The sequence below is a fragment of the Hevea brasiliensis genome, chromosome 3 (genome assembly GCF_030052815.1).
Source record: "Hevea brasiliensis isolate MT/VB/25A 57/8 chromosome 3, ASM3005281v1, whole genome shotgun sequence".
Lineage (NCBI taxonomy): Eukaryota > Viridiplantae > Streptophyta > Magnoliopsida > Malpighiales > Euphorbiaceae > Hevea > Hevea brasiliensis.
The window spans coordinates 87,009,997-87,034,739 of record NC_079495.1 but is presented as its reverse complement, the minus strand read 5'-3'; the positions used below and the strand labels follow the sequence as shown (position 1 = coordinate 87,034,739).

Genomic DNA, 24,743 nt, shown 5'->3' with positions numbered 1-24,743 from the left:
ATTGGAAGTTCCTACCACATAATAATCGGTCACCCTCGGAAAAAAGGGAAAGGGGCCTTTTCAATATTCTTTTATTTAAAAAAACATTATCAATTATGTAAAAAATTAAACAAATAGAGAAAAGCCAGCTATCGGAGTCGAACCGATGACCATCGCATTACAAATGCGATGCTCTAACCTCTGAGCTAAGCAGGCTTACATAACAGAAATTGTACATGTATAGGAATTTAGTAAACTAATGGAATCTTAGCTATTAATTTTTTATTCTTTTCATTCTTAGTTATTCATAATTAATTATTATGAATATAGAAAAAAAAAAAAGAAAAAGAATTGATCGTTCGAGTATTCAAAATTGCACGAGAAAAAAAAATGAGAGCAAGAAAAGTATATGTAATGAATGTGATATATATACATCTATATTGAATTGTGGATAGAGAAATGATAGAATCCTTTCTGATTAGACTAAATAAGGGTCTCTGAGAGAGATAAAAGAAGATAGACAAGAAATAAAAAAAATAAGAGGAAAGACTTTTTATAGGAATCGGTATCTAATGACTTCAACAGTTCCAGTAGAATAGAAATGAAAAAAGAGGGATAATAATAAGATCTTAATTTCAAAACAAAAAAAAAGAGGGGATATGGCGAAATTGGTAGACGCTACGGACTTAATTGGATTGAGCCTTGGTATGGAAACTTACTAAGTGATAACTTTCAAATTCAGAGAAAACCTGGAATTAAAAATGGGTAATCCTCAGCGAAATCCTGTTTTCCGAAAACAAACAAAGTAAAGACAGAATAAAAAAAAAGGGCAAGGGGGGGGATATGTGCAGAGACTCAATGGAAGCTGTTCTAATAAATGGAGTTGACTGTGTTGCATTAGTAAAGTAATGAAATCCTTCCGTCAAAACTTCAGAAAGGATAACCGTATATACATATGTATACGTACTGAAATACTATCTCAAATGATTAAGATTAATTAAGATTAATAGGAGTCCAAATCCGTATTTTTTTTATCTTTATATGAAAAATTAAATAAAAACAAAATTGTTTTGAATTTATTCCAAGTTAAAGAAAGGGTTGAATATTAATTGATCAAATCATTCATTCCAAAGTCAGATAGATAACTGATTAATCGGACAAGAATAAAGATAGAGTCCCATTCTACATGTCAATATCGACAACAAGGAAATTTATAGTAAGAGGAAAATCCGTCGACTTTAGAAATCGTGAGGGTTCAAGTCCCTCTATCCCCAAAAAAGGCCCGCTCGACTCCCTAATTATTTTTATCCTATTCTCTCTTTTCGTTAACGGTTCAAATCTCATTATCTTTCTCATTCATTCGATTCTTTCACAAACATATCCAGGCTGGATTTATTTTCACAAGTCTTGTAATAAATATGATACACATACAAACGAACATCTTTGAGCAAAACAAGAATCCACATTGGGAATTAGAATGATTAACAATCAAAATCATTATTCGAACTGAAATTTACGAAGTCGTCTTTTTTTTTTCTTTTTTTTTTAAAAAAAGATACAAAACATTCCAGGTCTATATAAGGCTTTTAGAATACTTTTTCATCTTTTTTTTACTTTTTTTTAATTGACATAGACCTAAGTCATTTAGTAAAATGAGGAAGATGACGCATCGAAAATGGTCGGGATAGCTCAGCTGGTAAAGGAGAGGACTGAAAATCCTCATGTCACCAGTTCAAATCTGGTTCCTGGCATTGTGTATGAGTATCTATTCTACAACTTAATTAAATTAATTGATATATATCTGATATAAATCGACATGCATATTCATTAATAGTATAGATCATGATATATACTTAACTTATCCATCTAGATGTCTGTAGATAGAACCTTTTTAGATGAGCAAAGAGTTTATGTTATAAATAAAGAGTTTCTATTATAAAAAAGTATGTAAAAAAAAAAATTAGATTATGTTTCTTTTCCTTTTCTTTTTTATTTGATTTGTTCATAATGCGTGTGTCTCCTCTCAGTAAAAAAGAATGTTAATACTTCATATAGATTCGAAAGGTTAAAGTTAAATTAGTTAGTTAAAAAACATAAAAGTCTAGTCTATAGGTGTTGAAGGGTGTAAATATCCAAGATTTGTCTCAGATACAGTATAAATAGAATCTGATCCTCTTTCATTTCTTTATTTTCTTTCATATTCTATTTTTTCATTCTCTCCTATGTTATGTGACTTTATATAGCTCATCTAAGTAAGGGATGTGCGCGGAACAAAGTTCATGATGTAGAATTCATTTAGTTCATCCTATTAGTTAGCTCGGCTCGTCCGAAATCAATATCTTCAAAATTTGAGAATTCAATGAATTCCTAATTGTATTATTATTATTATTATTATTATTTAGTCTATCCATAATAATATGAATGAGACTTCAAAAACTCTGTTGATCTATAAGAGAGCATACAAATATTCCTTGAATATCTAGAGTTGTAACACTGAAGCTTAGTTTCTTATTATTCAATGAGCATCTTGTATTTCATAAAAATTGGGAACAATATAATCCTTACGTAAGAGCCACCCTATCCAACTTTTCGGCATTAAGATACGTTTCAAGCGTGGATGATTATTATAAAAGATTCCCAGTATATCATAAGATTCCCTTTCTTGAAAATCCGCACTTTTCCAAACCCAGAAAACAGACGGAATTCTAGGATTTTTCCTTGGGGCAAATACTTTTATACATACTTCTTCTGGTTGATCTATATCATACTCTATTCTCGTAAGATGATATACACTGGCTAATAGCCCGCCCGGTGCTACATCATAGGCACATTACGAACGCAGATAATTGTAACCATATACATGTAAAATGACAGCAAAGGAATGCCAATCTTCGGGCTTTATTTGTAAAGTCTCTATTCCTTGGTAATCAAAACTCAAAAATCTATGAACTAGCCCATGTTTGACTAGCCAAGCAGACAAACGACCCTACATCTTTTTTCTCTCTCCCGCATTTTTATTTGTTTAATTATAATATAAGTATTTCACATTCACGATGAAATTTATGAAGATTGACTTGCCCTTTGTTATTCTGTACAAACGAATCCTTCCTCTAATTTACTAATTCGTTGGACGATACTGACCTTTTATATTTGAAAAATGTTTCAGGAGGGATCTTTGAAGTAGACGGCGATTGATAGAGTAATTCTTGATCATAATTTCCAGTATGAGTAGTGCGTTCAATATTAAACTTGTGATTAGTAGTAAAACACCGTTTCCCTAGTTGAGACCTAATTCGATCTTCATAAATTTCTCGAAATATTTTTTTATGAAGTTTTGTTATAGCATCTATAACCGCCTTCGGTTTAGGTGGACAGCCTGGCAAATAGACATCTACAGGAATTAGCTTATCAACTCCCGACGATCTTATAAGAATCGATCTTGAACATCCCCCCTGTAATTGTACATGCCCCCATGGCAATAACATATTTTGGTTCAGGCATTTGTTCATATAATCTCACTAAAGAAGGAGCCATTTTCATGGTTACAGTGCCGGCTGTTAAAATCAGGTCCGCTTGTCTAGGATTAGATCTTGGTACTAGCCTATAACGATCAAAGTCGAATCGTGAGCCTATTAATGAAGCAAATTCAATGAAGCAACAACTGGTACCATAGAGAAGTGGCCATAAACTGGAGAGTCTTGACCAATTTGAAAGATCATTTGATGTAGTTGAAATAACTGAAATTTGAGTTGTTCGATCAAGGAAACTGAATGGAATTCATAATTTTCTCAATGTTATTTTTTTTTTCATTATTTTTTGCGGAATATTCAAGAGCTAAGACCATTCTAATGCTCCTTTTCTCCATGCACAAACTGAACCAATAATTAGGATAAGCACGAAAATGAAAGCTTCTATAAATACGGATAACCCCAATATATCGAAACTCATTGCCCATGGATAAAGAAAAACTGTTTCAACATCAAAAACAACAAAAACTAGAGCAAACATATAATAACGGATTCGAAATTGTAACCAAGCATCACCCATTGGTCCTATACCCGATTCATAACTAGAAAGTTTCTCTGGCCCTTTGCTAATCGGGGATAAAACTCCGGAAATTAGAAATGCTAAAATAGGAATAACACTTGATATTATTAAAAATGCCCAGAATATATAATATTCGTAAATCAGAAACATAGGCGCACTCCTATGAATGTGGAAAATATACTAGATTAGTCGAGTCGAATTGGAATTAATTCCTAACTCATCTATAACCGGTTAGTCAAAACAACAATTTATTTTGATTCAACCACCTAGTTTTTTTTTTGTTTGCTTTGGTATATGTCTCGTTTCAAGATTCGTCGACTATAATTTTTCCATTACGTTTACTTCAATTTTTTAATTTTTTTTTCGGTATTGATATAATATTGATATAGTATAAATATATATTGCTATTATATAAAATATAAAGAAGACCCCCCCTTCCGCCTTTTCACTTCACCTTTGATTCTCTCTAAAAAAGAGGGAATTCAAAATATAATTCTCATTTTTTGTTTAGTTGTTTAGAATGTCTAAATTCTATTAGAATTTTTTCTTTTTTTTTTATTATTATTTTAATTTTCTATTATTTGAATTTTAATTTTAGAAATTATTTATTTTAATTTTATATATTATATTATATTATATTATTATTTTATATTCTATATTTATATTCTATATCAAATAATATTGTTATTTATATTAAATATTATTATTTAATATATAAATTATTCTATTATATAGAATTTAGAAATTTATATATTTATATATTATTTTATTATATTTTATTATTATTTTATTTATTTTTAATTTTTTTTAGGGCTATACGGACTCGAACCATAGACCTTCTCGGTAAAACAGATCAAACTGATTTTTATCAAAATGATTCAATCGCGGATATATGTATATATATATTCTTACCATACTGAACCGACTAGCATTATTAGTATCAAACCAATAACGATTCATACAAGCTAAATCTTCTAATCGAAAATTGGGCCAAAGAAAAAATTGTAATTTAATTAGTTTCTTTTTATCTCTATCAAAATGTTTGCTTTTATCTAAAACGGGACTACAATTTTTTATGTTATTACCATTGAAAATTTCTGTATTTATATGAATATCATTTTGATTTTTTAAATTGAAAAGAATTCTTAATTCTCTACGACGTTTAGGGGATAAAATATTTTCAGGAACAAGTAAATCATAATCATTTTTGTTTCTATTTCCAATTATACTTTGATGTCTTTCAATAGATTCGGTAAAATTCTTTTTATCAACATAAAATTTTTCTCTGTATTTTTGATTAATTTGTTGTTTGTTCTTATGAACTAATAGGATACCTACCAATTGATACAAAATAAATTGTCCATCATTTTTTACCGACAGACGAACAGGTTTGATAATCAATATTCCCTTTTTCATTAATTCCGTAAGAGTTAAATCCTTCTGAACCATCAGAATATTCAAACTTATTTCTTGCCTTTGAATAGAAGATATAATAATTTCTCATGGATTTGTTAGTCTAAGCAAGAGACAATATACTTTGATATTATTGATTATTTTGTGAATTAAAGAACCATTCCATCTTAATTGAAAACATAAATACCGTTTTAGGAAGAAATCAAGTTCTACTTCCATATGACTTTTGTTTTGCTTTTTATTTCTATGTTTTTTCATATCTAATTCTATATAATCTTCTTCAATATCTTTTTCTTGATTTGCGAAAACTGACCCAAAGTCCCCTTGGTCTTCAGATTCTTTTTCTTTGTGATTTTGATTCTCTAATTCAATAATTTTTTTTTTCATTCGATGATATAGATATAAAAAGATCGCTATTTTTCTTCCGGTTAATTTTATTATTTTTACTAACATTTTCATTTCTATGAAAATTTAAAAGAAGAAATTGGATGGGTATCGCCCATGGTTTTATCTTATATGTGTTGTAAAGTATCACAAATTTTCGAAAGAACCAAAGTTCAAAATTGGATATAAGACAATTTTTTATTTCTTCATTCATTCCCATCCAATCAAAAAGGTTTTTTTTTTTATTGGATGAATTAACTTCTTGATCTTGGTGAATTGTAAGAAAAAAAATATTTTTCTTATCAATTTTATCAATTATTTGATACTTATCAGTCCTAGTCTTAGTATTTTTTTTTTATCTTTGCTTCCGGTATCGATCCAGGACTCAATATCAACCTTCTTTCTAAGACAAAAATTGAGAATTCTCCAATCAAAATATTTTCTATCCGTGCTTTTCTCCATATCGATAATATCATCTTCCGCTAGATAATTATTGATAGAAATATCTTCCAACATGTTAAATAATTTGCTTTTTTTGTATTGTAATTATGAGAAATCTCTTGTTTATTATTTACTTGTAGTGGTAATCCATAAATATATGAGTCATTCTCATTTTCATAATTAATAGATTTATATGATAAAATATTATATTTATAGTGTTTTTTAAAATTATCTTTTTGATTTGGTAATGAATCTGTCTCAAAATCATTTTTTTTTGTAATGAATTAATCGGTTTTTTTCATATAAATTCCATTTGTTTAATTTTTTATGTTGAACCATATGGTGTTGATGTTAATTGATTATATTTCGCCATTTTTGTGGTGTTAATCTAGACCATCTAATCTGAGATAGATCGTATTTATATTGATAATGACTCCTTAACCAATTTTTCCATTGATTCATTACAGAATTTCTAAAATTTTTATTTTTTAATTCGGAATTAAATAGCCCTTCGGCTATAAAAAAATCCTTTATTTTATTCTTCAGAAAAAGGCTATGATATTTAAAGATATATTTTAACTTATATAAGTTAATAATTTTGATTTGTGATAATTTGTAAAATACATAAGTTTGTGACAAGGAGGATATGTCACAAAAAATCTTTGAATTTTTATTAATAACAACAACATTACTATTATTACTATTACGTGACTTTTTTATAATCGAAATAAAGTGAATTGTATTTTGATTTGTTTTATCAATTTTTTTTCCGATTTTCTTCATTATTGTAAATGTATTTAGTAATAATTTTTTTTGTTGATTCAAGAAAAAGCTGTGCATTGATCATTGGAATATTAATGATACCTAAAAAGATATCTATGTATATCTTTTCAATCAAAATTTTTATAAAAAAATGGAATTTACGTGCTAATCGAACATTTCTTCTTTTTACTATCTGCGAAATATTTTTTGATGATTTTAATTTTTTAGCATTATAACTTATTTTGTTTTTGTTAGGACTAATATTTATTTCTGGGGTTCTCATTTTTTTTTTCTTTTCTTTTGTAATTTTTTCTATTTGATTTATGATTATCTTTCTTCTAGCAGAAAGATCTTTCATTTCTTTTCTGTCAGTGAATAATTTGTCCAAGTCATAGATCGAATTGGGATGGATGATTTTCCTACCTCCATAAGGAAAGGTCCTTCCCTTTTTGGCCGGTTGTGGGCGAGGAGGGATTCGAACCCCCGACACCGTGGTTCGTAGCCACGTGCTATAATCCTCTAAGCTACAAGCCCCACCCCGTCTCCACTGGATTTGTTCCCGGGAGTACCCTAAAAAAGGAACCTTTCCTCTCCCCAGCCATTTCGGGTTAAGAAGATGCGGAAGCGCCTCTCTCTTTGAAAAATTAATAAGAATGAGGGGTGTTAAGCTTTTTATCATCCTGGCGTCGAGCTATTTTTCCGCAGGACATCCCCTACAGTATCTTCACCACAGTAGAGTTTAACCACCAAGTTTGGGATGGATTGGTGTGGTTCCTCTACACCTAGGACACCAGAATATCGAACCATGAACGAAGAAAGGCATGACAAAAGCATATTGGCTACTGATTGTGAGGCCCCAATTCTTGACTGGAGGGGACACCAAAGGCCTTTGCCCTTCCATCCCTTGGATCAATAGAGAGGGAGGGCAGAGCTTTTGGTTTTTTCATGTTGTCAAAGAGTTGAACAATAAAAATAGATGGCGAGTACCTAATCGAATTGATCGGGTCATGTAGGAACAAGGTTCAAGCCTACCAGTCTGTTAGGATGCCTCAGCTACATAGATCACTGCACTTCCACTTGACACCTATCGTAATGATAAACGGCTCGTCTCGCCATGACCTTCTCTTGAATTTTCAAAACTTCTGTCACTCCATCCCCACAGGGGCAGAGAACCAGTCGCTGTCTCTGTGACACCCCTTACCCGTCTACAGTGTAGCTGAGCAAGTTATGCCACTCAGTGTGCCGGAGTACCAATTTATATTTCTATTAAAATTTATCCCTTTATAATTCATTTATTTTTAATTTTGATAAATCTGAATTTATCCGCAAATTTTATAGAAAATCCGGCAGAGTGCCAGCTGTAAATTGGAAAAACAGTTCTTCTGAACCTGTTTAAAAACACTTCCAAAATAATTTCAAAATCCAAACTCCAATATATATATTCAAGTCAATCTCAAAATCTCAATCTCAATCACGATACTATTTTCAAAACTTTTCTGTTCACTTCATCACTTGAAGCATATTCACAAATAATTCTCAAGATTTCATTTATCAACATACATAATGCAGAAAATCTCAATAATATGAAATTTCATATATTTACATTAATACATAATTACAGGAGTTTATAGTTATAATCCAAACTAATACAAAATGCAAAATACAAAAGGGCCACTTATAGTCCTAATGTCCTACCATATGTAGTGCAGATGTGAGGTGACTCTGGACTCCTGATGCAGCTCTGAAGACTCACCCCGTATGATGTCTGCTGGGCTCCCCAGCTAGGTCTCCAGTACCTGCGCGTGGCAAAAGCAACGCGCTAAGCAATTCTGCTTAGTGGTGACAATATAAAATAATATAAAATAACATAAAATGCTACAAATATGTAGAATATGTGTTTACATTTTTGGTAGACTTAACTTCTGATATTAATTTCATTATTATTTGATTAAACTCTGGTAAGGTTTATTATCATTGCCCGAGTAACCCATACTAATTGACTGGACTGGATAAACGGGTAAACTGGCACTGGGTACTAAGTACCTCGGACCATCACACCATCGGTCACATTGTGTCTCCCGGTGTGAAACAAAATAGCTAATAAGCTGTAATAATTATCAGGGTCAAAACCCAAGTATATTAACTCAATAACATAGCCAAAGGCTATTATGTCACAGAATGGCATGGGAAAGCCATGAAACACAGAATGGCATGGGAAAGCCATGAAACACAGAATGGCAAGAAGCCATATGCAGTACTGCTAACTGAACCCTATTGGCATGCCAAGCTATCCAAACCAATCTTGCTAGGTATACTAGGGCATATTACAATTTTAAGTTTTACAATTTTTGAATTTCAAGTTTTGGTGTTACTATTCACTTTATTAGTCAACCAAAATGTTGACTTTTGCATAGACAATAGGCACATTGGTTTTAATACTCCCAACATACCATATTTTGCATTCAAATTTTATTGGTATTGGTTGCCAATACCATTTCTAAGCTTAATGTTAAGTAAGCAGAATTTTTAGTTTTCATGCCTCATCTTTACTGTTTCATTAGTCATTTTTGTAGTGGGAATTTGGCAAAATGATCAACATGAAAGTTGTTCCTTATTTTGTCTAGTTGAATTTCCTTTTTTGAATCACTCCATTTGGAGTTTTTTAGCTTAATTTATGGTCCAAAAACCACAATTGGCCGGATTGGAATTTTTCTGGACTGACCATATCTACAGTGCAGTGAATAGTGACTGCAACTCCCTTGTTGGATAGGTTCTGGTCATAATTTGGGGTAGGTTTCTTCATGAAAGTTGTTGGTCTATATCTTATCTTGTTTCTGGTAAAATTTCAGGTCAATTGGACCTTTCTACATTGAGTTATGGCCAAATGAGCAATCACTGTTCATTTGGTCATTTTGCAGAATCAGACTGCAGGTCACCGACTACAACTCACTTTTTGGATAGGTTCTGGTCATAATTTGGGGTAGGTTTCTTCATAAAAGTTGTTGGTCTATATCGTATCTTGTTTCTGGTAAAATTTCAGGTCAATTGGACCTTTTTACATTGAGTTATCGCCAAATAAACAATCACTGTTTATTTGGTCATTCTGCAGAAACAGCCTGCAGGTCACTCGGATTTGAGCAAGCTTTTGGTCCACTTGGTTTGGTTTTATGGGCATGGTTTCTTCACCAAAGTTGTGCCATTATGTGTCTAGTTTCATGTCCAATTAGCCTTGCACCAATTGAACCTCTACAATTCAAGTTATGGCTGTCCAAACCTGCTGGACTCAAGTCCAAATTCTGCAGGTCACTCCATTCTGCAGGTCCCTTTCATGGCAGCCACACCAAACCCAATCCCATCACTCAACACACTTCATTTTTAATTTAAACAGAACTAAATGGTCATGAATTGACCATTAAAATCTATTTTCATCATCACATGGTCAAAATCCCATTTTTATACCCAAACCCTAACCCTAACTTCTCAAATCGTGCATTTAACTTGCATTTCATCAATCCACTTAGTAAATACATGTTGTGGGCAGCCATAATAGTCTTTTAATTTCATTAAACTCAACCCAATCAAACCCTAACCATGGCTGCCCAAAATCTAGGGTTTCCATCCAAATGGTATTCAATAATTTTCTTTGCAATTCACACTTATTCAAGTCCCTAAACATGTATTCAAAGTAAAAATTTAGGGTTAGGTCACTAACCTTAAAGGAGTGAGCTTTCCAATTTGCTAAAGTTCTTCCTTTCCTTTTCTTTTTGCTCTCAAAAGAATCTCTAAGATGCTAGAACAACTTTTTGTGTTGGGAAATTTAGGTTTTAATGGATAGAAACCCAAGAAATCAAGCTTGGGTAAAGCTTGGTTATGGAGGGCAAAGGGGGTGGCATGAAGTAGAAGGAGAGAGGAGCTTCACGAATTTTTGGGTTTCTTTTTCTTTCTTTTTCTGCCACTTAAGTCTTTTTAAATACCTTGGTGACATGTGTCAACACTTGATTGGGTTGGAGACTTTTAATGACATCCTTATGATGTCATAATTTCAATTTCTTTCATTTTTCCATCCTTTTCTTGTCCAATTAATTTCAATTAAATTTTTAGCAACATTTAATCATATTTTATATTATATAAATTATTTATTTAACTGGACAAGTTGGCCCAAAAATCATCTCTGAAGACAAAATAACCAAAATGCCCTTCGTTTGGCTTAACAGGCCAAAATTATCTGTACCGATTGAAAAATTTTTCTAAGTATTTTCTTGGCATTCTAATGCCATAAGAAACTCAATGACCCTTCTCTAGGGTCCCAAGAATTATTTTATAATTTTTTTCTAATTTTTTTTATTAATTATTTGAGTTAATTTTTGGTTCCTCACTTTAGTTTAAATATTTTTCCGAATTCTAGCTGTCCGGACTAACACTGATCACCGGAACAGTAGACTGTACGGACTAGCTAAAATGAGGATGTTAAAACTCTTCCCCTCTAATAAAAATTTCGTCCTCGAAATTTACCTGATGCAAACAGTTTAGGGAACTATTGCCTCATTATCTCTTCACTTTCCCAAGTTGCCTCTTCAGTGTTGTGGTGCCTCCAAAGCACTTTCACCAGTGGAATTTGTTTATTTCTCAGTTCCTTCACTTCTCGAGCTAGGATTTGTATAGGTTCTTCTGTATATGTCAAGTCCGGTTGGATTTCAATCTCTTCCATGGAAATGACATGTGAAGGATCTAAGCGATATCTTCTCAGCATAGAAACATGGAATACATTGTGTATTTTATCTAGTTCTGGTGGTAAAGCTAGCCGATAGGCCACTGGTCTCACACGTTCAATGACTTCATATGGGCCAATGAACCTAGGGCTTAACTTACCCTTTCTCCCAAACCTCAGTATTTTCTTCCATGGTGAGACTTTGAAAAACACTTTATCGCCAACTGCATATTCTATCTCTTTTCTCTTCAAGTCGGCATAAGATTTCTGTCTATCTGAGGCAACCTTCAGGTTAGCTTTGATTATCTTTACTTTCTCCTCGCTTTGTTTCACTGTGTCTGGTCCTACCAGCTTATCTTCACCCAATTCAGTCCAACACACTGGGGTTCTACATTTCCTCCCATACAGTGCTTCATACGGAGCCATTTGAATGCTAGCTTGGTAGTTATTGTTGTATGCGAATTCTGCTAGTGGGAGGTATCTATCCCAACTCCCCTCAAACTCAATGACACAACTCCTTAGCATATCCTCCAGGATCTATCACATAATTCACATTGTTATTATCATTTCAATTTATTAATTGCAAAAATTCAATTAGTTCTTAGGTTTACTCGAATTACTCATTCGATCGGCCCATCCATCCGAGGATGAAAAGCCGTGCTAAAGCGGAGTTGTGTGCCCAAGGCTTCTTGCAACTTTTCGAATCTCGATGTAAACCTTGGGTCTCGGTCAGATATGATGGAAAGTGGGATTCCATGCAGTCTAACTATCTCACTGATATACAATTCTACTAGCTTCTCCAGTGAGTAGTCAGTCCTAACTGGCAGAAAATGTGCTGACTTTGTCAATCTATCCACTACCACCCACACTGCATCGTGCTTCCTTTGGGTGAGAGGTAGACCACTAACAAAATCCATAGTGACCCGGTCCCATTTCCATTCAGGTATGCTTATAGGCTGTAGCAATCCTGATGGAACTTGATGTTCTGCTTTAACTTGCTGACATGTCAGACACTTAGTCACATAGTCAGCTATATCCCTCTTCATACCAAGTCACCAATAATGAGGCTTTAAATCATTATACATTTTTGTGCTCCCCGGGTGCATAGCATAAACACTAGTGTGTGCTTCTTTAAGAATACTAGTCTTCAGTTTCCCATCATCTGGTACACACACTCTTCCTCTGTAGTACAGACACCCATCTGTTTTCACCTCATATTCAGTTTCCTTCCCCTCAGGAATTTTTACCCATAATGGCCATTAGTTTTTCATCTGCCCTCTGCCTATCTTGTATCTGCTGTAGCAGGGTTGGCCTCACTTGCAACTCAGCCAAAATAGCTCCATCTTGAGCTAAGGACATATAGGCATTGAGTGATCTTAAAGCTGTGATGGACTTCCTGCTTAAAGCATCAGTAACTACATTTGCCTTCCCAGGATGATAATCAATCACACAATCATAGTCCTTCAGGAACTCAATCCATCGCCTCGCACGAGGTTGAGCTCCTTCAGGTTGGCAAGTATTTTAGGCTTTTGTGGTCCGTATAGATGTAGCATTTTTCACCATATAAATAATGCCTCCATATCTTCAGTGCGAAAATAATTGCTGCTAACTCCAAGTCATGAGTAGGGTAGTTCTATTCATGTGGCCTTAACTGCCTGGAAGCATAGGCGACCACTTTCCCCTCTTGCATCAATACACACCCTAGCCCATTATGTGAGGCATCACTGTAGACCACAAAGTTTTTTCCCGACACTGGCTGTGTTAACACTGGTGCTTCACAACATAGCCTTCACCTCTCAAAGCGGCTTGGCACTTGTCGTTCCAGCCAAATTTCACATTCTTGTATAACAACTTAGTTATTGGAGCAGCTATAAGAGAGAACCCCTTCACAAATCTTCTGCAATACCCAGCTAGCCCCAAGAAACTTCTGACCTCAGTTGTATTTCTAGGAGGCTTCCATTCCATCACTGCTTCTATCTTTTTGGGATCTACTCTAATCCCCTTAGCTGATACTATGTGTCCAAGAAAAGAGATCTCACTCATCCAAAAGTCACACTTGGACAACTTAGCATACAACTTCTTTTCTCGCAGAGTTTGCAGAACAATCCTCAAATGTTCATCATGTTCTTCCCTGGTCTTAAAATACACCAGGATATCATCTATAAAGACCACTACAAACCGATCTAAGTATGGATGGAAGATACGGTTCATAAGGTTCATAAATGCTGCTGGTGCATTTGTCAAACCAAACGGTATCACTAGAAATTCATAGTGTCCATACCGAAGTTACAATGCGCTTTTGACACATCCGCATCCTTTACCCTCAATCGATGATGCCTCGACCGAGATCAATTTTTGAAAATACACCGGCTCCTTTCAACTGATCAAACAGATCATCAATTCTGGGCAACGGATATTTATTCTTCACAGTTACTTTGTTCAACTGCTAGTAATCAATACACAATCTCATAGTTCCATCTTTCTTCTTCACAAACAGCACCGGAGCTCCCCATGGTGACACACTGGGGCGTATGAACCCCTTATCAAGCAACTCTTGCAACTGAGTTTTCAACTCCCTCAATTCAGTGGGTGCCATCCTATAAGGAGCAATAGAAATGGGTGCCATACCCGGCATTATCTCAGTAGCAAACTCGACTTCCCTTTCTGGTGGTAACCCAGGCAACTCTTTAAGAAATACATCTGGGAAATCTGTTACTGTGGGTATATTACACAGGTTTGGCTTAGCTTGCCTAGTATCAACCACGTGTGCTAGGTAAGCTTCACAGCCTTTTCTCATCAATCTTCTTGCAACTGTGGCTGAGATAACATTCGACAGGAAATCTGTCCTTTCACCCACAACAGTAATCTCATTACCCTCAGAAGTTTTTAGAGAAATTCTCTTAAATTTGCAATTAACTATTGCCTGATGACGTGACAACCAATCCATTCCCAAAATCACGTCAAACTCGTGGAAGGGCAACTCAATTAAGTCTGCCGAGAATTCATACCCTTGAATCCTCAATGGGCAACCTTTATACACCTTATTCACTACCACACTGTGGCCTAGTGGATTTGTGACCAAAATGTCTTGATCACACTCCTCTATTGGAACTCCCCTCTCTATGGGTAGTTTGATACAAATGTAGGAATGAGTGGATCCTGGATCCACCAATGCATGCACAGAAGTGTTGTAGAGGAAAAACGTACTCCTGATGACATCTGGGGCATCTTGCTCCTCTTGAGCTCTGATGGCATAGGCCCTGGCAGGTATTCTAGTGTCTGGCCTCTCAGCTGACTCGGATGTAGGCCTCAGTGATGGACCAGCTGCCTCAGGTTTACCAGGCTTCCTACCCCTTTGTGGTGCAGGAGCAGGTCTGTCAGTTTGTGTTGGAGCAACAGTAGTAGTCCTCTTTGGACAATTCTTGATCTGGTGTTCTATCGATCTACACCGTAAGCATGCACCGGTCACTCGCCAACAATCCCCCTTATGCCACTTCTGACAGTACTGACAAGCAGAAGATGCTGGGGCTGGTCCCCTAAACACCGTCCCTACAGAGCTGCCCATTAATGGTGTGGACTGGCCTCTCCTAGGTGTGAACTGCGGTCTGGGCCCCTGAGACTGGCCCTGACCATGTGGTGGTCCTGAACTCTGAGCAGGAGGACCCTTACTCTTCTTACTGGGAGCAGAAAATGCACTGGACTGACCCGGACCCCTCTTCTGCTGTCTTTCCCTTCTGTTTTGTTCATTGATTCTGACCCTTTCCACTTTTGATGCTGCATCTACCAGTTTTGTAACATCCTCCCGGTAGCAATTCCGCACAGTCTACTGTTCCGGTGACCGATGTCGGTCCGGACAGCTAGAACGTCCGGAAAAATATTTAAACTAAAGTGAGGAACCAAAATTAACTCAAATACTAATAAGAAAAATTTAGTAAAAATTTTAGAAATAAAATACAACCAAGTTAAACGAGCATGTTCTAGCGAGGGTAACTCAGAGGGAAGTTGCGGTTCTCGCAACGAGGAGCCCTAGACCCAGGGGAAAAATTATAAAATAATTTTTGGGACTCCAGAGAAGGGTTATTGAGGTTCCCATGGCATTAGAATGCCAAGAAAATACCTAGAAAAATTTTTCAATCGGTACAGACAATTTTGGCCCGTTGAGCCAAACGGAGGGCATTTTGGTCATTTCGCCTTCAGAGGTGATTTTTGGCCGACTTGTCCAGTTAAGTAAATAATTATTATGATCTAAAATATGAATAAATATTGCTAAAAATTTAATTAAAAATGAGTAGTAAAGAAAAGAAAAGAAATGAAGGTAAATTTGATTTATTAAGTAAACATGAGGTCATAAAAAAACTCTAAGCCAATCATAAAGCAACAAGGCTTATTATAAAAGTTAAAAAGGGATTTAATTAACCTAAATTCTACTCCTTCTCCTTTGTTTCTCACCATGGCCGAATTCCCTTCACCATGCTCCTCCATTTTTGGTTCTTGAAAGCTTCAAATTTCCATGCTTTCCTCACCCTAAAACCCATAAGTCCCTTCATCAAAAATTAATCCCACACCTAGACAAAGCAATTGACAGCCAAGAAAAGAGGAAACAAGGAGGTTTTCACAAGTCCAAGAAGTGTCCTTTAAAGATTAGTGCACTAAAACCTTTTCTTTCAATTTTAGGTGTAGTATGCATGCCAAATTAAGTGGGAAATTCAAGAAATTGAAAGAATTAGTTAAGGAATTAAATATCCCTAATTCAGCAACCTTGGGAACCTTATGGGGTTTGATGAATTCCTGCATATATATATGATTAGTGATGATGATTGATGAGGTTATATGCATAAGAAGTGATAGGAATTTAATTGATTAAGTTTTGAAATTTGAAATTAGGGTTTTGGGAGTGAAGAATTGGACTTGGTTTATGAAGTGATAAATGGACATTTTAATGGTCAATTAGTGACCATTTAAGGTAAGTTAATCATAATTTGAAGTGAGTTAATGCATGACAAATTGAAATGGGAAGGCTGCCTAAAGACAGCAGAAATGAGGCTGTTTGGACTGCCATATCCTTGGCTGTGTAGGTCCAATTGGTGTTTGGCCAATTGGTTATGAAACTAGACTTATAATGGCACATTTTTGCTGAAGAAACCATGCCCAAAAGACCAAAGCAAGTGGACCAAAAGTTGGTCCCAATCCGGATACCCTGCAAATAGCCCCTGCAGAATGACCAAATGAACAGTAATAACTCATTGTAGAATGGTCAAATTGACCTGAAATTTTTACAGTAACAAGATATGATATAGAAAAACAACTTTCATGAAGAACATCACCCCAAATTATGCCATTAACCCATTCAAATTATTGAGCAAAGTTAAGTTATCAAACTCAGAAACTCGCAGATTTTCATTTGAGCAGTAATGTTTGGATGACTATAACTCCCTCTAGAAAACTCGGATTTAGGCGATTCTTGAACCGATGGAAACCTAAGGCATGGTAGAACATTTCATATGAAGAAAGTTAGACCAAATTATGAACTTAGCTTGATCAAATTACTGACCAAAGTTGGACAAAAATCGCTGCACTCCAAAATATCAGCATGAACAGTGCACGTGAACAGTAAACTTATTTTGGCCATAACTTGAGCTACAAAACTCCAAATGGAGTGATTCAAAAAAGGAAATTCAATTAGACAAAATAAGGAATAACTTTCATGTTTACCATTTCCTCAAATTCCCACTGTAACAGTGCTTAATGGAATAGTAAAATTAAGCTTCAAAAACTGAAAATTTTGTTTCCTTTGGTTTAAGCCTAGAAATGGTAATGGTGATCACTTCCAACAAGTTTTAAATGAAAAATGTGGTATGTTTGAAGTGCCAAAGTCAATGTACATATTTTCTATGCAAAAGTCAACTTTTTTGTTGACCAATGAAGTGAATAGTGACACAAAAACTTGAAATTCAAATATTGAAGAATTTTAAAGTATCAAATGCCCTAGTATACCTAACAAGATTGGTTTGGATAGTTTGGCATGCCAATAGGGTATTGTTTTAGCAGTACTGCGAAAGGCTTTATGCCTGTATTCATGGCTTTATGCCCGTATTCATGGCTTTTATGCCCGTATGCATGGCTTTTATGCCCGATTATGTGATATCATGGCTTTTTAGCCATATCGATCGCATACATGGTTGACGCTCAAGGTCCCATGGTATGACGGCTCGAGGCACCGTGGTGTCCAGTGCAACGACCCGTTATCCACCCAATGCCCAAAGATAGGTTACTTGGGCATGGAAAAGTATAATCGTGATTGAACTGATTATTAAAGAAAATACGAAAATTAAGTATCAAGAATGATTACAAAAATACAAAGAAGTTCAAGATCATGAAGAAAATAATTAACGAAATGCATGAAGAAGTTAATATCATAAAACATGATTAGCCCTCGACTAAACAATAAGTTAGTAATTATTCATTTCTTATGAACACAATAGCAAGGAAATTATTATTTTTATTTGCATATTATATTTTCTTGTATTATTGGCACCACTAAGCTTTATACTTAGCGTGTCGCTTTGCAACGCTGTAGGTATCAAGATTTGGACAGAGGGCCCAAGAGACCACGATTCAGAAGGCGCTTCACGATTCGCATAGTGTCCGTGTCACCTCACCATCCACAGTGCATTGGTAGGACACTAGGTCCCATTTTGTATTTTGAGATTTTTGTAAATTTTGTAATTAAACTCTTATTTTATCATGTGTATTTGAAACAAATGTAATTTAATTTTGTATTAATGTAAGTACTTGTAATTTGTGATTATAAATCACATGTGAGAATTTATTTATGATTTGAGTCTAATGATGATGTGAAATGAATGAATGACAAATAGAGGAATTGTTAAGAAAATTGTGTTTGTGAAAGGAAAAGTGAATACATAACTGTGACTTGTACATGATTATCACATGAGATAAATGATTGAGAAATGAATGGTGAAAAATGTTGAGATTTTGTTATTAAAGTTTGAGAGTGATGAGATGATTGAATATGATCATAGGAAGTATTTTTCACAGGTTCCGAAGAACTGTTTTCTCTATTTTTAGTCGGTACTCTGCTGGATTTTCTATAAAATTCTCGGAACCTCAAATAAATTATAATTTCGATAAATGGCTTAAATAAATTATATTTCACAAGTTATATTCAAAAGGAAGAATAAAAATGAATTAAGATAAAATAGAGTGCTCGGCACACTGAGTGGCATAACTTGCTCGGCTACACTGTAGTCGGGTAAGGGGTGTCACATTTAGGTATATCCCTTAGGCAAATCCCACATCGGCAAAGCACGGAGATGGTCTTGGGCTCAAATGTAATGATATATAAGATGGGGGAACTAATCACTAGAGGCGCCTTTTGGTGGAATGGCCTGGAGAGTTGGAAGAACTCCAGGGTTAAACGTGCTCGCTTGAGAGAAATCCTAGGATGGGTGACCTCCTGGGAAGTTCTCCATTCCACCTATGGGACAAAATCGTGAGGCTTATGGCCAAAGCGGACAATTCCTCTAGTGGTTTGAGCCCAATCGTTACAATTGGTATCGAGCGCCGCGTGTCCTCTTGGGCGATGGTGGGGCAAACCTCAGCGAGGACGCTGAGTCCCGAAAAGGGGGGAGAAAGGTCCCTTAGGGAAATCCCACATCAGCAAAGCACGGAGATGGTCTTGGGCTCAAAAGTAATGATATATAAGATGGGGGAACTAATCACTAGAGGTGCCTTTTGGTGGAATGGCCTGGAGAGTTGGAAGAACTCTAGGGTTAAACGTGCTCGCTTAAGAGAAATCCTAGGATGGGTGACCTCCTGGGAAGTTCTCCATTCCACCTATGGGACAAAACCGTGAGGCTTATGGCCAAAGCGGACAATTCCTCTAGTGGTTTGAGCCCAATCGTTACAATTGGTATCAGAGCCGCTCGCGTGTCCTCTTGGGCGATGGTGGGGCAAACCTCAGCGAGGACGCTGAGTCCCGAAAAGGGGGGAGAAAGGTCCCTTAGGCAAATCCCACATCGGCAAAGCACGGAGATGGTCTTGGGCTCAAATGTAATGATATATAAGATGGGGGAACTAATTACTAGAGGCGCCTTTTGGTGGAATGGCCTGGAGAGTTGGAAGAACTCCAGGGTTAAACGTGCTCGCTTGAGAGAAATCCTAGGATGGGTGACCTCCTGGGAAGTTCTCCATTCCACCTATGGGACAAAATCGTGAGGCTTATGGCCAAAGCGGACAATTCCTCTAGTGGTTTGAGCCCAATCGTTACAAGTTTAGAAAAATCTGTGATCTCCAGTGCTGTGATCATGACTTTGATGTTGTCATTGAGCCCTTCTTCAAACCGTCTGCACCTCTCTGCCTCTGTAGGGACTATCTCTCTCCCATACCGGCTCAATCTGACAAACTCACGCTCATACTCACCATCGACAACCGCTCTGTCTCAAATCGATAAATTCTTCTTCGCTCTTCTAAATACACTTTGCTAATATATTTCTTCCCGAACTCGTGGAGGAAGAATTCCTGTGTGATCCGCTCAGTCGCACCTCACCGTTACTATGTCCCACCACCGATATGCATCATCCTCGAAGTAGGGACACAGACACCACTGTGTTTTGCTCGGGGGTGCAATTTGGCTATTTCAGCACTCTGATGGTTCTATCCAACCAATTTTCTGCAGCCATGGGATCATCTTCCCTCTTTCCAAAGAAGTCCACAGCCCCATGCTTCCTCAATTTCTCCAGATGAGATTTCTGTGGTGCTGGTGGAGGTTGTGGCTGTGGTTGTGGTGGTGGAATTGCCCCCATCATTTACCGATAAAACTCGGTCATTTGTTGAAATAGTGCAAACTGAGGTTGGGCATGTGCCTCAGCTGCTGGTGGAGCAGATTCTCCTCGCCCTGACTTCACTCTTGGTGGAGCATGACTCTCCACCTCTTCATCAACTGCTCTTTGTGAAGAAGGATCCATATCCTATTCAAAATAAGATAACAAACAGATCTGCATCAGTGTCACCTTAACACTTACAAATGCAATGCAATGGTATGTACTCTATCTAGGCCCAAAAACGCCTAAACCGATGCTCTGATACCACTAAATGTGACACCCCTTACCCGTCTACAGTGTAGCTGAGCAAGTTATGCCACTCAAGCAGCCGAGCACCAATTTATATTTCTATTAAAATTTATCCCTTTATAATTCATTTATTTTTAATTTTGATAAATCTGAATTTATCCGCAAATTTTATAGAAAATCCGGCAGAGTGCCGGCTGTAAATTGGAAAAATAGTTCTTCTGAACCTGTTTAAAAACACTTCCAAAATAATTTCAAAATCCAAACTCCATTATATATATTCAAGTCAATCTCAAAATCTCAATCTCAATCACGATACTATTTTCAAAACTTTTCTGTTCACTTCATCACTTGAAGCATATTCACAAATAATTCTCAACATTTCATTTATCAACATACATAATGCAGAAAATCTCAATAATATGAAATTTCATATATTTACATTAATAAATAATTACAGGAGTTTATAGTTACAATCCAAACTAATACAAAATGCAAAATACAAAAGGGCCACCTATAGCCTAATGTTCTACCATATGCAGTGCAGATGTGAGGTGACTCTGGACTCCTGATGCAGCTCTGAAGACTCACCCCGTCTGATGTCTGCTGGGCTCCCACTAGGTCTCGATACTGCGCATGGCAAAAGCGATGCGCTAAGCAATTCTGCTTAGTGGTGACAATATAAAATAATATAAAATAACATAAAATGAAACAAATATGCAGAATGTGTGTTTACATTTTTGGTAGACTTAACTTCTGATATTAATTTCATTATTATTTGATTAAACTCTGGTAAGGTTTATTATCATTGCCCGAGTAACCCATACTAATTGACTGGACTAGATAAACGGGTAAACTGGCACTAGGTACTAAGTACCTCAGACCATCACACCATCGGTCACATTGTGTCTCTCGGTGTGCAACAAAACAGCTAATAAGCTGTAATAATTATCAGGGTCAAAACCCAAGTATATTAACTCAATAAGATAGCCAAAGGCTATTATGTCACAGAATGGCATGGGAAAGCCATGAAACACAGAATGGCATGAAGCCATATGCAGTACTGCTAACAGAACCCTATTGGCATGCCAAGCTATCCAAACCAATCTTGCTAGGTATACTAGGGCATATTACATTTTTAAGTTTTACAATTTTTGAATTTCAAGTTTTGGTGTTAGTATTCACTTCATTAGTCAACCAAAATGTTGACTTTTGCATAGACAATAGGTACATTGGTTTTAATACTCCCAACATACCATATTTTGCATTCAAATTTTGTTGGTATTGGTTGCCAATACCATTTCTAAGCTTAATGTTAAGTAAGCAGAATTTTCAATTTTCATGCCTCATCTTTACTGTTTCATTAGTCATTTTTGCAGTGGGAATTTGGCAAAATGATCAACATAAAAGTTGTTTCTTTTTTTGTCTAGTTGAATTTCCATTTTGAATCACTCCATTTGGAGTTTTGTAGCTCAAGTTATGGTCCAAAAACCACAACTGGCCGGATTGGAATTTTTCTGGACTGACCATATCTATAGTGCAGTGAACAGTGATTGCAACTCCCTTGTTGGATAAGTTCTGGTCATAATTTGGGGTAGGTTTCTTCATGAAAGTTGTTGGTCTATATCTTATCTTGTTGCTGGTAAAATTTCAGGTCAATTAGACCTTTCTACATTGAGTTATGGCCAAATGAGCAATCACTGTTCATTTGGTCATTTTGCAGAATCAGACTGCAGGTCACTGACTACAACTCACTTGTTGGATAGGTTCTGGTCATAATTTGGGGTAGGTTTCTTCATAAAAGTTGTTGGTCTATATCTTGTTGCTGGTAAAATTTCAGGTCAATTGGACCTTTCTACATTGAGTTATGGCCAAATGAACAATCCCTGTTCATTTGGTCATTCTCGTAAACACCGCAGTCACCCGGATTTGAGCAAGCTTTTGGTCCACTTAGTTTGGTTTTATGGGCATGGTTTCTTCACCAAAGTTGTGCCATTATGTGTCTAGTTTCATGTCCAATTGGCCTTGCACCAATTGAATCTCTACAATTCAAGTTATGGCTGTCCAAACCTGCTGGACTCAAGTCCAAATTCTGCAGGTCACTCCATTCTGCAGGTCCCTTTCATGGCAGCCACACCAAACCCAATCCCATCACTCAACACACTTCATTTTTAATTTAAACAGAACTAAATGGTCACTAATTGACCATTAAAATCTATTTTCATCATCACATGGTCAAAATCCCATTTTTATACCCAAACCCTAACCCTAACTTCTCAAATCATGCATTTAACTTGCATTTCATCAATCCACTTAGTAAATACATGTTGTGGGCAGCCATAATAGTCTTTTAATTTCATTAAACTCAACCCAATCAAACCCTAACCATGGCTGCCCAAAATCTAGGGTTTCCATCCAAATGGTATTCAATAATTTTTCTTTGCAATTCACACTTATTCAAGTCCCTAAACATGTATTCAAAGTAAAAATTTAGGGTTAGGTCACTAACCTTAAAGGAGTGAGCTTTCCAATTTGCTAAAGTTCTTCCTTTCCTTTTCTTTTTGCTCTCAAAAGAATCTCCAAGATGCTAGAACAACTTTTTGTGTTGGGAAATTTAGGTTTTAATGGATAGAAACCCAAGAAATCAAGCTTGGGTAAAGCTTGGTTATGGAGGGCAGAGGGGGTGGCATGAAGAAGAAGGAGAGAGGAGCTTCACGAATTTTTGGGCTTCTTTTTCTTTCTTTTTCTGCCACTTAAGTCTTTTTAAATACCTTGGTGACATGTGTCAACACTTGATTGGGTTGGAGACTTTTAATGACATCCTTATGATGTCATAATTTCAATTTCTTTCATTTTTCCATCCTTTTCTTGTCCAATTAATTTCAATTAAAATTTTAGCAACATTTAATCATATTTTATGTTATTTAACTAGACAAGTTGGCCCAAAAATCATCTCTGAAGACGAAATGACCAAAATGCCCTCCGTTTGGCTTAACGGGCCCAAATTATCTGTACCGATTGAAAAAATTTTCTAAGTATTTTCTTGGCATTCTAATGCCATAAGAACCTCAATGACCCTTCTCTAGGGTCCCAAGAATTATTTTATAATTTTTTTTCTAATTTTTTTTTATTAATTATTTGAGTTAATTTTTGGTTCCTCACTTTAGTTTAAATATTTTTTCGAATTCTAGCTGTCCGGACCGACACTGGTCATCAGAATAGTAGACTGTACAGACTAGCTAAAATGAGGATGTTACAGTCTCGGCTGTGCTACCGAAGGTTCTGGGGAAGTCGAAATAGGAGAGCACTCATCTTGGGGTGGGCTTACTACTTAGATAATTTCAACAGTTATCCGCTCCGCACTTGGCTACCCAGCGTTTACCGTGGGCACATAACTGGTACATTAGAGGTGCGTCCTTCCCAGTCCTCTCGTACTAAGGAAAGGTCCTCTCAATGCTCTAACGCCCACACCGGATATGGACCGAACTATCTCACGACATTCTAAACCCAGCTCACGTACCGCTTTAATGGGAGAACTGCCCAACCCTTAGAACATACTACAGCCCCAAGTGGCGAAGAGCCGACATCGAGGTGCCAAACCTTCCCGTCGATGTGAGCTCTTAGGGAAGATCAGCCTGTTATCCCTAGAGTAACTTTTATTCGTTGAGCGACAGCCCTTCCACTCGGCACTGTCGGATCACTAAGGCTAACTTTCGTCCCTGCTTGACGGGTGGGTCTTACAGTCAAGCTCCCTTCTGCCTTTGCACTCGAGGGCCAATCTTCGTCCGGCCCGAGGAAACCTTTGCACGCCTCCGTTACCTTTTAGGAGGCCTACGCCCCATAGAAATTGTCTACCTGAGACTGTCCCTTGGCCCATAGGTCCTGACACAAGGTTAGAATTCTAGCTCTTCCAAGCGGTA

The 24,743-nt window shown here is 36.3% G+C and overlaps 1 non-coding gene across 1 annotated transcript; it reads right to left on the bottom strand.

The window, feature by feature from the left end:
- Positions 1-122: 122 nt before the first annotated feature.
- TRNAT-UGU (transfer RNA threonine (anticodon UGU)) lies at positions 123-195 on the bottom strand. Its single transcript has one exon. It is a non-coding gene; the product is annotated as a tRNA-Thr (tRNA).
- Between the last annotated feature and the right edge of the window lie 24,548 nt (positions 196-24,743).